Genomic DNA, 13,287 nt, shown 5'->3' on the forward strand with positions numbered 1-13,287 from the left:
AGTGTCTAGTCAGTATGATACTAGCTAGGTATTAGTGTCTAGTGTCTAGTGTCTAGTCAGTATGATACTAGCTAGGTATTAGTGTCTAGTGTCTAGTCAGTATGATACTAGCTAGGTATTAGTGTCTAGTGTCTAGTCAGTATGATACTAGCTAGGTATTAGTGTCTAGTGTCTAGTGTCTAGTCAGTATGATACTAGCTAGGTATTAGTGTCTAGTGTCTAGTCAGTATGATACTAGCTAGGTATTAGTGTCTAGTGTCTAGTGTCTAGTCAGTATGATACTAGCTAGGTATTAGTGTCTAGTGTCTAGTGTCTAGTGTCTAGTCAGTATGATACTAGCTAGGTATTAGTGTCTAGTGTCTAGTCAGTATGATACTAGCTAGGTATTAGTGTCTAGTGTCTAGTGTCTAGTCAGTATGATACTAGCTAGGTATTAGTGTCTAGTGTCTAGTGTCTAGTGTCTAGTCAGTATGATACTAGCTAGGTATTAGTGTCTAGTGTCTAGTCAGTATGATACTAGCTAGGTATTAGTGTCTAGTGTCTAGTCAGTATGATACTAGCTAGGTATTAGTGTCTAGTGTCTAGTCAGTATGATACTAGCTAGGTATTAGTGTCTAGTGTCTAGTCAGTATGATACTAGCTAGGTATTAGTGTCTAGTCAGTATGATACTAGCTAGGTATTAGTGTCTAGTGTCTAGTCAGTATGATACTAGCTAGGTATTAGTGTCTAGTGTCTAGTCAGTATGATACTAGCTAGGTATTAGTGTCTAGTGTCTAGTCAGTATGATACTAGCTAGGTATTAGTGTCTAGTGTCTATGTCTAGCTATGATTAGTGTCTAGTGTCTAGTCAGTATGATACTAGCTAGTATTAGTGTCTAGTGTCTAGTCAGTATGATACTAGCTAGGTATTAGTGTCTAGTGTCTAGTGTCTAGTCAGTATGATACTAGCTAGGTATTAGTGTCTAGTGTCTAGTGTCAGTATGATACTAGCTAGGTATTAGTGTCTAGTGTCTAGTCAGTATGATACTAGCTAGGTATTAGTGTCTAGTGTCTAGTCAGTATGATACTAGCTAGGTATAGTGTAGTGTCTAGTGTCTAGTGTCTAGTCAGTATGATACTAGCTAGGTATTAGTGTCTAGTGTCTAGTGTCTAGTCAGTATGATACTAGCTAGGTATTAGTGTCTAGTGTCTAGTGTCAGTCAGTATGATACTAGCTAGGTATTAGTGTAGTGTCTAGTGTCTAGTCAGTATGATACTAGCTAGGTATTAGTGTCTAGTGTCTAGTCAGTATGATACTAGCTAGGTATTAGTGTCTAGTGTCTAGTGTCTAGTCAGTATGATACTAGCTAGGTATTAGTGTCTAGTGTCTAGTGTCTAGTCAGTATGATACTAGCTAGGTATTAGTGTCTAGTGTCTAGTCAGTATGATACTAGCTAGGTATTAGTGTCTAGTGTCTAGTCAGTATGATACTAGCTAGGTATTAGTGTCTAGTGTCTAGTGTCTAGTCAGTATGATACTAGCTAGGTATTAGTGTCTAGTGTCTAGTCAGTATGATACTAGCTAGGTATTAGTGTCTAGTGTCTAGTCAGTATGATACTAGCTAGGTATTAGTGTCTAGTGTCTAGTCAGTATGATACTAGCTAGGTATTAGTGTTAGTGTCTAGTGTCTAGTCAGTATGATACTAGCTAGGTATTAGTGTCTAGTGTCTAGTCAGTATGATACTAGCTAGGTATTAGTGTCTAGTGTCTAGTGTCTAGTCAGTATGATACTAGCTAGGTATTAGTGTCTAGTGTCTAGTCAGTATGATGCTAGCTAGGTATTAGTGTCTAGTGTCTAGTCAGTATGATACTAGCTAGGTATTAGTGTCTAGTGTCTAGTCAGTATGATACTAGCTAGGTATTAGTGTCTAGTGTCTAGTCAGTATGATACTAGCTAGGTATTAGTGTCTAGTGTCTAGTCAGTATGATACTAGCTAGGTAGTGTCTAGTGTCTAGTGTCTAGTCAGTATGATACTAGCTAGGTATTAGTGTTAGTGTCTAGTGTCTAGTCAGTATGATACTAGCTAGGTATTAGTGTCTAGTGTCTAGTCAGTATGATACTAGCTAGGTATTAGTGTCTAGTGTCTAGTGTCTAGTCAGTATGATACTAGCTAGGTATTAGTGTCTAGTGTCTAGTCTAGTGTCTAGTCAGTATGATACTAGCTAGGTATTAGTGTCTAGTGTCTAGTCAGTATGATACTAGCTAGGTATTAGTGTCTAGTGTCTAGTGTCTAGTCAGTATGATACTAGCTAGGTATTAGTGTCTAGTGTCTAGTCAGTATGATACTAGCTAGGTATTAGTGTCTAGTGTGTCAGTATGATACTAGCTAGGTATTAGTGTCTAGTGTCTAGTCAGTATGATACTAGCTAGGTATTAGTGTCTAGTGTCTAGTCAGTATGATACTAGCTAGGTATTAGTGTCTAGTGTCTAGTGTCAGTATGATACTAGCTAGGTATTAGTGTCTAGTGTCTAGTCAGTATGATACTAGCTAGTGTCTAGTGTCTAGTGTCTAGTCAGTATGATACTAGCTAGGTATTAGTGTCTAGTGTCTAGTCAGTATGATACTAGCTAGGTATTATTAGTGTCTAGTGTCTAGTCAGTATGATACTAGCTAGGTATTAGTGTCTAGTGTCTAGTCAGTATGATACTAGCTAGGTATTAGTGTCTAGTGTCTAGTGTCAGTATGATACTAGCTAGGTATTAGTGTCTAGTGTCTAGTGTCTAGTCAGTATGATACTAGCTAGGTATTAGTGTCTAGTGTCTAGTCAGTATGATACTAGCTAGGTATTAGTGTCTAGTGTCTAGTGTCTAGTCAGTATGACTAGCTAGGCTAGGTATTAGTGTCTAGTGTCTAGTCAGTATGATACTAGCTAGGTATTAGTGTTAGTGTCTAGTGTCTAGTCAGTATGATACTAGCTAGGTATTGTCTAGTGTCTAGTCAGTCTAGCTAGGTATTAGTGTCTAGTGTCTAGTCAGTATGATACTAGCTAGGTATTAGTGTCTAGTGTCTAGTCAGTATGATACTAGCTAGGTATTAGTGTCTAGTGTCTAGTGTCTAGTCAGTATGATACTAGCTAGGTATTAGTGTCTAGTGTCTAGTCAGTATTAAGCTAGCTAGGTATTAGTGTCTAGTGTCTAGTGTCTAGTCAGTATGATACTAGCTAGGTATTAGTGTCTAGTGTCTAGTGTCTAGTCAGTATGATACTAGCTAGGTATTAGTGTCTAGTGTCTAGTCAGTATTAAGCTAGCTAGGTATTAGTGTCTAGTCAGTATGATACTAGCTAGGTATTAGTGTCTAGTGTCTAGTCAGTATGATACTAGCTAGGTATTAGTGTCTAGTGTCTAGTCAGTATGATACTAGCTAGGTATTAGTGTCTAGTGTCTAGTGTCTAGTCAGTATGATACTAGCTAGGTATTAGTGTCTAGTGTCTAGTCAGTATGATACTAGCTAGGTATTAGTGTCTAGTGTCTAGTGTCTAGTCAGTATGATACTAGCTAGGTATTAGTGTCTAGTGTCTAGTCAGTATGATACTAGCTAGGTATTAGTGTCTGTCTAGTGTCTAGTGTCTAGTCAGTATGATACTAGCTAGGTATTAGTGTCTAGTGTCTAGTGTCTAGTCAGTATGATACTAGCTAGGTATTAGTGTCTAGTGTCTAGTGTCTAGTCAGTATGATACTAGCTAGTGTCTAGTCAGTATGATACTAGCTAGGTATTAGTGTCTAGTGTCTAGTCAGTATGATACTAGCTAGGTATTAGTGTCTAGTGTCTAGTCAGTATGATACTAGCTAGGTATTAGTGTCTAGTGTCTAGTGTCTAGTCAGTATGATACTAGCTAGGTATTAGTGTCTAGTGTCTAGTCAGTATGATACTAGCTAGGTATTAGTGTCTAGTGTCTAGTCAGTATGATACTAGCTAGGTAGTGTTAGTGTCTAGTGTCTAGTCAGTATGATACTAGCTAGGTATTAGTGTCTAGTGTCTAGTAGTCAGTATGATACTAGCTAGGTATTAGTGTCTAGTGTCTAGTGTCTAGTCAGTATGATACTAGCTAGGTATTAGTGTCTAGTGTCTAGTCAGTATGATACTAGCTAGGTATTAGTGTCTAGTGTCTAGTGTCTAGTCATGTATATACTAGCTAGGTATTAGTGTCTAGTGTCTAGTCAGTATGATACTAGCTAGGTATTAGTGTCTAGTGTCTAGTCAGTATGATACTAGCTAGGTATTAGTGTCTAGTGTCTAGTCAGTATGATACTAGCTAGGTATTAGTGTCTAGTGTCTAGTGTCTAGTCAGTATGATACTAGCTAGGTATTAGTGTCTAGTGTCTAGTCAGTATGATACTAGCTAGGTATTAGTGTCTAGTGTCTAGTCAGTATGATACTAGCTAGGTATTAGTGTCTAGTGTCTAGTCAGTATGATACTAGCTAGGTATTAGTGTCTAGTGTCTAGTGTCTAGTCAGTATGATACTAGCTAGGTATTAGTGTCTAGTGTCTAGTGTCTAGTCAGTATGATACTAGCTAGGTATTAGTGTCTAGTGTCTAGTCAGTATGATACTAGCTAGGTATTAGTGTCTAGTGTCTAGTCAGTATGATACTAGCTAGGTATTAGTGTCTAGTGTCTAGTCAGTATGATACTAGCTAGGTATTAGTGTCTAGTGTCTAGTCAGTATGATACTAGCTAGGTATTAGTGTCTAGTGTCTAGTCAGTATGATACTAGCTAGGTATTAGTGTCTAGTGTCTAGTGTCTAGTCAGTATGATACTAGCTAGGTATTAGTGTCTAGTGTCTAGTCAGTATGATACTAGCTAGGTATTAGTGTCTAGTGTCTAGTCAGTATGATACTAGCTAGGTATTAGTGTCTAGTGTCTAGTCAGTATGATACTAGCTAGGTATTAGTGTCTAGTGTCTAGTGTCTAGTCAGTATGATACTAGCTAGGTATTAGTGTAGTGTCTAGTGTCTAGTCAGTATGATACTAGCTAGGTATTAGTGTCTAGTGTCTAGTCAGTATGATACTAGCTAGGTATTAGTGTCTAGTGTCTAGTCAGTATTAAGCTAGCTAGGTATTAGTGTCTAGTCAGTATGATACTAGCTAGGTATTAGTGTCTAGTGTCTAGTCAGTATTAAGCTAGCTAGGTATTAGTGTCTAGTGTCTAGTGTCTAGTCAGTATGATACTAGCTAGGTATTAGTGTCTAGTGTCTAGTGTCTAGTCAGTATGATACTAGCTAGGTATTAGTGTCTAGTGTCTAGTCAGTATGATACTAGCTAGGTATTAGTGTCTAGTCAGTATGATACTAGCTAGGTATTAGTGTCTAGTGTCTAGTCAGTATGATACTAGCTAGGTATTAGTGTCTAGTGTCTAGTCAGTATGATACTAGCTAGGTATTAGTGTCTAGTGTCTAGTGTCTAGTCAGTATGATACTAGCTAGGTATTAGTGTCTAGTGTCTAGTCAGTATGATACTAGCTAGGTATTAGTGTCTAGTGTCTAGTCAGTATGATACTAGCTAGGTATTAGTGTCTAGTGTCTAGTGTCTAGTCAGTATGATACTAGCTAGGTATTAGTGTCTAGTGTCTAGTGTCTAGTCAGTATGATACTAGCTAGGTATTAGTGTCTAGTGTCTAGTCAGTATGATACTAGCTAGGTATTAGTGTCTAGTGTCTAGTCAGTATGATACTAGCTAGGTATTAGTGTCTAGTGTCTAGTCAGTATGATACTAGCTAGGTATTAGTGTCTAGTGTCTAGTCAGTATGATACTAGCTAGGTATTAGTGTCTAGTGTCTAGTCAGTATGATACTAGCTAGGTATTAGTGTCTAGTGTCTAGTCAGTATGATACTAGCTAGGTATTAGTGTCTAGTGTCTAGTGTCTAGTCAGTATGATACTAGCTAGGTATTAGTGTCTAGTGTCTAGTCAGTATGATACTAGCTAGCTAGGTGTTAGTGTCTAGTGTCTAGTCAGTATGATACTAGCTAGGTATTAGTGTCTAGTGTCTAGTGTAGTCAGTATGATACTAGCTAGGTATTAGTGTCTAGTCAGTATGATACTAGCTAGGTATTAGTGTCTAGTGTCTAGTCAGTATGATACTAGCTAGGTATTAGTGTCTAGTGTCTAGTCAGTATGATGCTAGCTAGGTATTAGTGTCTAGTGTCTAGTCAGTATGATACTAGCTAGGTATTAGTGTCTAGTGTCTAGTGTCTAGTCAGTATGATACTAGCTATGTATTAGTGTCTAGTGTCTAGTAAGTATGATACTAGCTATGTATTAGTGTCTAGTGTCTAGTCAGTATGATACTAGCTAGGTATTAGTGTCTAGTGTCTAGTCAGTATGATACTAGCTAGGTATTAGTGTCTAGTGTCTAGTGTCTAGTCAGTATGATACTAGCTAGTGTCTATGTAGTATGATACTAGCTAGGTATTAGTGTCTAGTGTCTAGTCAGTATGATACTAGCTAGGTATTAGTGTCTAGTGTCTAGTCAGTATGATACTAGCTAGGTATTAGTGTCTAGTGTCTAGTCAGTATGATACTAGCTAGGTATTAGTGTCTAGTGTCTAGTCAGTATGATACTAGCTAGGTATTAGTGTCTAGTGTCTAGTCAGTATGATACTAGCTAGGTATTAGTGTCTAGTGTCTAGTCAGTATGATACTAGCTAGGTATTAGTGTCTAGTGTCTAGTGTCTAGTCAGTATGATACTAGCTAGGTATTAGTGTCTAGTGTCTAGTCAGTATGATACTAGCTAGGTATTAGTGTCTAGTGTCTAGTCAGTATGATACTAGCTAGGTATTAGTGTCTAGTGTCTAGTCAGTATGATACTAGCTAGGTATTAGTGTCTAGTGTCTAGTCAGTATGATACTAGCTAGGTATTAGTGTCTAGTGTCTAGTCAGTATGATACTAGCTAGGTATTAGTGTCTAGTGTCTAGTCAGTATGATACTAGCTAGGTATTAGTGTCTAGTGTCTAGTCAGTATGATACTAGCTAGGTAGTGTCTAGTGTCTAGTAGTCAGTATGATACTAGTGTCTAGTGTCTAGTCAGTATGATGCTAGCTAGGTATTAGTGTCTAGTGTCTAGTCAGTATGATACTAGCTAGGTATTAGTGTCTAGTGTCTAGTCAGTATGATACTAGCTAGGTATTAGTGTCTAGTGTCTAGTGTCTAGTCAGTATGATACTAGCTAGGTATTAGTGTCTAGTGTCTAGTCAGTATGATACTAGCTAGGTATTAGTGTCTAGTCAGTATGATACTAGCTAGGTATTAGTGTCTAGTGTCTAGTGTCTAGTCAGTATGATACTAGCTAGGTATTAGTGTCTAGTGTCTAGTCAGTATGATACTAGCTAGGTATTAGTGTCTAGTGTCTAGTCAGTATGATACTAGCTAGGTATTAGTGTCTAGTGTCTAGTCAGTATGATACTAGCTAGGTATTAGTGTCTAGTGTCTAGTCAGTATGATACTAGCTAGGTATTAGTGTCTAGTGTCTAGTGTCTAGTCAGTATGATACTAGCTAGGTATTAGTGTCTAGTGTCTAGTGTCTAGTCAGTATGATACTAGCTAGGTATTAGTGTCTAGTGTCTAGTCAGTATGATACTAGCTAGGTATTAGTGTCTAGTGTCTAGTGTCTAGTCAGTATGATACTAGCTAGGTATTAGTGTCTAGTGTCTAGTCAGTATGATACTAGCTAGGTATCTAGTGTCTAGTGTCTAGTCAGTATGATACTAGCTAGGTATTAGTGTCTAGTGTCTAGTGTCTAGTCAGTATGATACTAGCTAGGTATTAGTGTCTAGTGTCTAGTCAGTATGATACTAGCTAGGTATTAGTGTCTAGTGTCTAGTCAGTATGATACTAGCTAGGTATTAGTGTCTAGTGTCTAGTCAGTATGATACTAGCTAGGTATTAGTGTCTAGTGTGTCTAGTGTCTAGTCAGTATGATACTAGCTAGGTATTAGTGTCTAGTGTCTAGTCAGTATGATACTAGCTAGGTATTAGTGTCTAGTGTCTAGTCAGTATGATACTAGCTAGGTATTAGTGTCTAGTGTCTAGTCTAGTGTCTAGTCAGTATGATACTAGCTAGGTATTAGTGTCTAGTGTCTAGTCAGTGTACTAGCTAGGTATTAGTGTCTAGTCAGTATGATACTAGCTAGGTATTAGTGTCTAGTGTCTAGTCAGTATGATACTAGCTAGGTATTAGTGTCTAGTGTCTAGTGTCTAGTGTCAGTATGATACTAGCTAGGTATTAGTGTCTAGTGTCTAGTCAGTATGATACTAGCTAGGTAGTTAGTGTCTAGTGTCTAGTCAGTATGATACTAGCTAGGTATTAGTGTCTAGTGTCTAGTGTCTAGTCAGTATGATACTAGCTAGGTATTAGTGTCTAGTGTCTAGTGTCAGTATGATACTAGCTAGGTATTAGTGTCTAGTGTCTAGTCAGTATGTACTAGCTAGGTATGTCTAGTGTCTAGTCTAGGTATGATACTAGCTAGGTATTAGTGTCTAGTGTCTAGTCAGTATGATACTAGCTAGGTATTAGTGTCTAGTGTCTAGTCAGTATGATACTAGCTAGGTATTAGTGTCTAGTGTCTAGTCAGTATGATACTAGCTAGGTGTCTAGTGTCTAGTGTCTAGTCAGTATGATACTAGCTAGGTATTAGTGTCTAGTCAGTATGATACTAGCTAGGTATTAGTGTCTAGTGTCTAGTCAGTATGATACTAGCTAGGTATTAGTGTCTAGTGTCTAGTCAGTATGATACTAGCTAGGTATTAGTGTCTAGTGTGTCTAGTCAGTATGATACTAGCTAGGTATTAGTGTCTAGTGTCTAGTGTCTAGTCAGTATGATACTAGCTAGGTATTAGTGTCTAGTGTCTAGTGTCTAGTCAGTATGATACTAGCTAGGTATTAGTGTCTAGTGTCTAGTCAGTATGATACTAGCTAGGTATTAGTGTCTAGTGTCTAGTGTCTAGTCAGTATGATACTAGCTAGGTATTAGTGTCTAGTGTCTAGTCAGTATGATACTAGCTAGGTATTAGTGTCTAGTGTCTAGTCAGTATGATACTAGCTAGGTATTAGTGTCTAGTGTCTAGTCAGTATGATACTAGCTAGGTAGTGTTAGTGTCTAGTGTCTAGTCAGTATGATACTAGCTAGGTATTAGTGTCTAGTGTCTAGTGTCTAGTCAGTATGATACTAGCTAGGTATTAGTGTCTAGTGTCTAGTCAGTATGATACTAGCTAGGTATTAGTGTCTAGTCAGTATGATACTAGCTAGGTATTAGTGTCTAGTGTCTAGTGTCTAGTCAGTATGATACTAGCTAGGTATTAGTGTCTAGTGTCTAGTGTCTAGTCAGTATGATACTAGCTAGGTATTAGTGTCTAGTGTCTAGTCAGTATGATACTAGCTAGGTATTAGTGTCTAGTGTCTAGTCAGTATGATACTAGCTAGGTATTAGTGTCTAGTGTCTAGTGTCTAGTCAGTATGATACTAGCTAGGTATTAGTGTCTAGTGTCTAGTCAGTATGATACTAGCTAGGTATTAGTGTCTAGTGTCTAGTGTCTAGTCAGTATGATACTAGCTAGGTATTAGTGTCTAGTGTCTAGTCAGTATGATACTAGCTATTAGTGTCTAGTGTCTAGTCAGTATGATACTAGCTAGGTATAGTAGTGTCTAGTGTCTAGTCAGTATGATACTAGCTAGGTATTAGTGTCTAGTGTCTAGTCAGTATGATACTAGCTAGGTATGTAGTGTCTAGTGTCTAGTCAGTATGATACTAGCTAGGTATTAGTGTCTAGTGTCTAGTCAGTATGATACTAGCTAGGTATTAGTGTCTAGTGTCTAGTCAGTATGATACTAGCTAGGTATTAGTGTCTAGTGTCTAGTGTCTAGTCAGTATGATACTAGTAGTATGATGCTAGCTAGGTATTAGTGTCTAGTGTCTAGTCAGTATGATACTAGCTAGGTATTAGTGTCTAGTGTCTAGTGTCTAGTCAGTATGATACTAGCTAGGTAGTGTTAGTGTCTAGTCAGTATGTGTCTAGTGTCTAGTGTCAGTATGATACTAGCTAGGTATTAGTGTCTAGTGTCTAGTGTCTAGTCAGTATGATACTAGCTAGGTATTAGTGTCTAGTGTCTAGTCAGTATGATACTAGCTAGGTAGTGTCTAGTGTCTAGTCAGTATGATACTAGCTAGGTATTAGTGTCTAGTGTCTAGTCAGTATGATACTAGCTAGGTATTAGTGTCTAGTGTCTAGTCAGTATGATACTAGCTAGGTATTAGTGTCTAGTGTCTAGTCAGTATGATGCTGGAGGTATTAGTGTCTAGGGTGTCTAGTACAGAGTCAATGTGGAGGCTATACAGGGGGTACCGGTACAGAGTCAATGTGGAGGCTATATACAGGGGTACCGGTACAGAGTCAATGTGGAGGCTACATACAGGGGTATTAGTGTACAGAGTCAATGTGGAGGCTATATACAGGGGGTACTGGTACAGAGTCAATGTGGAGGCTATATACAGGGGGTACCGGTACAGAGTCAATGTGGAGGCTATATACAGGGGGTACCGGTACAGAGTCAATGTGGAGGCTATATACAGGGGTACCGGTACAGAGTCAATGTGGAGGCTATATACTAGCTGTGGGGGTATTACAGGGGGTACTAGAGTCAATGTGGAGGCTATATACAGGGGGTACCGGTACAGAGTCAATGTGGAGGCTATATACAGGGGGTACCGGTACAGAGCTCAATGTGGAGGCTATATACAGGGGGTACCGGTACAGAGTCCATGTGGAGGCTATATACAGGGGTACCGGTACAGAGTCAATGTGGAGACTATATACAGGGGGGTACCGGTACAGAGTCAATGTGGAGGCTATATACAGGGGTACCGGTACAGAGTCAATGTGGAGGCTATATACAGGGGTACCGGTACAGAGTCAATGTGGAGGCTATATACAGGGGTACCGGTACAGAGTCAATGTGGAGGCTATATACAGGGGTACCGGTACAGAGTCAATGTGGAGGCTATATACAGGGGGTACCGGTACAGAGTCAATGTGGAGGCTATATACAGGGTGTTATATTACAGAGTCAATGTGGAGCTATATACAGGGTGTTATGGTACAGAGTCAATGTGGAGGCTATATACAGGGGTACCGGTACAGAGTCAATGTGGAGGCTATATACAGGGGGTACCGGTACAGAGTCAATGTGGAGGCTATATACAGGGGGTACCGGTACAGAGTCAATGTGTAGGCTATATACAGGGGGTACCGGTACAGAGTCAATGTGGAGGCTATATACAGGTTATTACGGTACAGAGTCAATGTGGAGACTATATACAGGGGGTACCGGTACAGAGTCAATATGGAGGCTAAATGCAGGGGGTACAGGTACAGAGTTCCTGTGTCAATTTGCGGGGCACTGGTGTCGAGGTAATTGAGGTAATATGTCCATGTTTGTCTCAGATATCTGGAGTCATCAGGGCTGTCAGACAGAAGGGGACCTTCCTCCAGGATGGAAGAGGATTACAGACAAGGCTGATATCTACTACTGGCATATCCCTAGTGGAGCCACACAGTGGGAGAGACCAGCGCCCAGAGACCCTCTCACCAGACAGGAGGGCTCTAGCCTGGGGGACACCACCTCAGCCTCTCCACCTCCAGACCACCAGGTAAACACCTAGAATGACATGTTTTTGTATTTTTAGGGGCGAAAGCGATAATATTTGGATCCCTGACGATGACATTTGATTAAATAGAGCCACGTATTTTCTATTTAATTGTAACAGTGAGATCTGAAGACTTCAAATCAAATCACATGTCATTGGTCACATGGTTAGCAGATGTTATTGGTCACATGGTTAGAAGATGTTATTGGTCACATGGTTAGCAGATGTTATTGATCACATGGTTAGCAGATGTTATTGATCACATGGTTAGCAGATGTTATTGGTCACATGGTTAGCAGATGTTATTGGTCACATGGTTAGCAGATGTTATTGGTCACATGGTTAGCAGATGTTATTGATCACATGGTTAGCAGATGTTAATGGTCACATGGTTAGCAGATGTTATTGATCACATGGTTAGCAGATGTTATTGGTCACATGGTTAGCAGATGTTATTGGTCACATGGTTAGCAGATGTTATTGATCACATGGTTAGCAGATGTTATTGGTCACATGGTTAGCAGATGTTATTGGTCACATGGTTAGCAGATGTTAATGGTCACATGGTTAGCAGATGTTATTGATCACATGGTTAGCAGATGTTAATGGTCACATGGTTAGCAGATGTTATTGATCACATGGTTAGCAGATGTTATTGGTCACATGGTTAGCTATAAATATATGGATGAGTGATGGCCGAACGGCATAGGCAAGATGCAGTAGATGGTATAGAGTACAGTATATACATATGAGATTAGTAATGTAGGGTATGTAAACATTATATTAAGTGGCAACGCTCTAACCACTAGGCTACCCTGCCGCCCCTATCTCTGACCACCATCCAGTCTCATCCTTCAGCTCTCCTCAACCCCTCCCATCTATCTCTGAACACCATCCAGTCCTTCAGCTCCCCTCAACTCCTCCCATCTATCTCTGAACACCATCCAGTCCCATCCTTCAGCTCCCCTCAACTCCTCCCATCTATCTCTGAACACCATCCAGTCCTTCAGCTCCATTCAACCCCTCCCATCTATCTCTGACCACCATCCAGTCTTTCAGCTCCCCTCAACCCCTCCCATCTATCTCTGAACACCATCCAGTCCTTCAGCTCCCTCAACCCCTCCCATCTATCTCTGAACACCATCCAGTCCCATCCTTCAGCTCCCCTCAACCCCTCCCATCTATCTCTGAACACCATCCAGTCCTTCAGCTCCCCTCAACCCCTCCCATCTATCTCTGAACACCATCCAGTCCCATCCTTCAGCTCCCTCAACCCCTCCCATCTATCTCTGAACACCATCCAGTCCTTCAGCTCCCTCAACCCTCCCATCTATCTCTGACCACCATCCAGTCCTTCAGCTTCCCTCAACCCCTCCCATCTATCTCTGAACCCCATCCAGTCCTTCAGCTCCCCTCAACCCCTCCCATCTATCTCTGAACACCATCCAGTCCCATCCTTCAGCTCCCCTCAAATCCTCCCATCTATCTCTGAACACCATCCAGTCCCATCCTTCAGCTCCCTCAACCCCTCCCATCTATCTCTGAACACCATCCAGTCCTTCAGCTCCCCTCAACCACTCCCATCTATCTCTGACCACCATCCAG

At 40.1% G+C, this 13,287-nt stretch overlaps 1 pseudogene; it reads left to right on the top strand.

Moving 5' to 3' along the window:
• The window catches only part of LOC121843913, a 79,984-nt pseudogene that overhangs the window by 31,381 nt on the left and 35,316 nt on the right, over positions 1-13,287 (top strand).

This window comes from Oncorhynchus tshawytscha, unplaced genomic scaffold (genome assembly GCF_018296145.1).
Source record: "Oncorhynchus tshawytscha isolate Ot180627B unplaced genomic scaffold, Otsh_v2.0 Un_contig_15924_pilon_pilon, whole genome shotgun sequence".
NCBI lineage: Eukaryota > Metazoa > Chordata > Actinopteri > Salmoniformes > Salmonidae > Oncorhynchus > Oncorhynchus tshawytscha.